We start from the raw sequence: 2,054 nt of genomic DNA, 5'->3' as shown, positions 1-2,054 counted from the left end.
CTTTTATACAGGCGCGCCGAGGTCTGAACCCCCGCCCAGCCTCACCGCGCGTCGACCGCACAACTAAATCTTCCGCAGGCAGCACTGACGCTCGCGCGCACTGTATGACGCAGACAGCGCCTAATCGACGTTAATCGGATCCCGAGGATTACCGAAATACCTTAGGATAGAGAAAAACAAGTCTGGGGCCTATCTGCTTGGGTCATATGAGAATATTAACGACTGCCTAAAATAGCAGCTGCTGATGTTTACTGGCTGACTGACTCAGCAAAATGGCTGACTTGGTCCAGAGACTGCATGTGGAATTTACACCCGTCACATTGCGAATACCAGTACATCTGTACCCAACATGATTTACACGAAAAGCTGACACTCTAAGTAGTTTATAAAGGCCCGAGATATCTATTGCAGGTTTCCGACAAATGACAGAACTCACACGAACGGGTATACGCCGTATTATCAAAACCTTTTATCTACCGAAATACTAAACTTCTTTATTAAATAATACTTATAGCAAATCAGGAACAGTGCTAAAGTAGGACCAATATGAGTGATATATTTCCCACAGTAAACTGCGATTTTCCCATTAATGAAAGCCAGATCTTTTGATGCAATTTATCTTTTCTCTACCTTTCAAGTGACGTTCATTTGACGGCGGAAGTTAAACTCTGGCTGTTTTGCTCTTCGTATTTAACATATTTGCGCCTTTTTTACTCTCCCTACAACCTTGAATTTAGAAGCCTAAAACCATAATAATATCCATTAACACATTTCTAAAAGAAAAAGCTTCTCTGCAAACCTCAATGATATCACTACTCATCAGTCTCTTTTGCAGAGCACTCGCATGCCATAGATAGTCTTGTTGTTGTTGCCGTTGTGTCGTCAGTCCAAAGACTGTGTTGATGAAGCTCTCCATGCTACTCTGTGCTATGCAAACATCTGCACCTCCTCCAAATAACTACTCAACCTACATGCATTTGAATCTGCTTACTTTGTTCATCCTTTGGTCTCCCGCCACAGTTTTTTCCAACCACACTTTCCTCTAATGGTTCAAATGGCACTGAGCACTATGGGACTCAACATCTTAGGTCATAAGTCCCCTAAAACTTAGAACTACTTAAACGTAACTAACCTAAGGACATCACACACACCCATGCCCGAGGCAGGATTCGAACCTGCGACCGTAGCAGTCCCGCGGTTCCGGGAACCGCTAGACCACCGCGGCCGGCTTTCCTCTAATATTAAACCGATGATTCCCTGATGTCTTAGAATGTTTACTGTCAAACAGTGTCTTCTTCCAGTCAAGTTTTACGTTGTAAAAGCTTCCACTCTCTTTCCTGTCTGAACTGCTTATCGTCCAGGTTTCACTTCCGTACACGGCCACACGCCAGTCAAATAACTTAGGAAAAAAACATCCTAACAAGACAGTTTATATTCGATGTTAACAAATTTCTCTTCTTCTGAAACAGTTTCCTTACCATTGGCGGTCTATATTTTGTTCTCTCTCTACTTGAGCCATAATCAACTATTTTACTGCCAAAACAGCAAAATACATCTACTATATTTAGTCTCTCATTTGCAATCTGACTCCCGAACCTTCACCTGTTCCAGTTTGACAGTATCCCATTACCTTTATTTTGCTTCTGTTGTTCGTGTTATGTACTCATTTCAAGACAAATGTCCAACCCATTCAGGTGCTCCTTGAAATTCTTTGCTGTCTCTAACAGAATAACAAGCACAATATCATGTGGTAAGCAAAAGTTTTTATTCCTTCTCCCTGAACTTTTTCCTATTTTTTTCCGGTCGTGTGAATACAGCCATCTCAATAGCGCTATGTCATTTATTAAGACACGAAGGTCAACAAAACTCAATACCCAGTCCCCTAGCGGAAAAATTCTCCGACCGGGCTAGGCGGAATCGAACCTGGGCTCCTTCAGTTAGCAATCCTCCGCGCCAACCCACAACTACCGAGGCCGACTTTTGCTTCTTTGTCGCTTGCTCAACGGACGGATAGTACAGTAACATATTTAACTTCTCACGGTCGGGGTGTTTTA

The sequence above is a fragment of the Schistocerca serialis genome, chromosome 2 (genome assembly GCF_023864345.2).
Source record: "Schistocerca serialis cubense isolate TAMUIC-IGC-003099 chromosome 2, iqSchSeri2.2, whole genome shotgun sequence".
NCBI lineage: Eukaryota > Metazoa > Arthropoda > Insecta > Orthoptera > Acrididae > Schistocerca > Schistocerca serialis.
The sequence above is the reverse complement of the archived record's forward strand: the minus strand, read 5'-3'. Positions refer to the sequence as shown.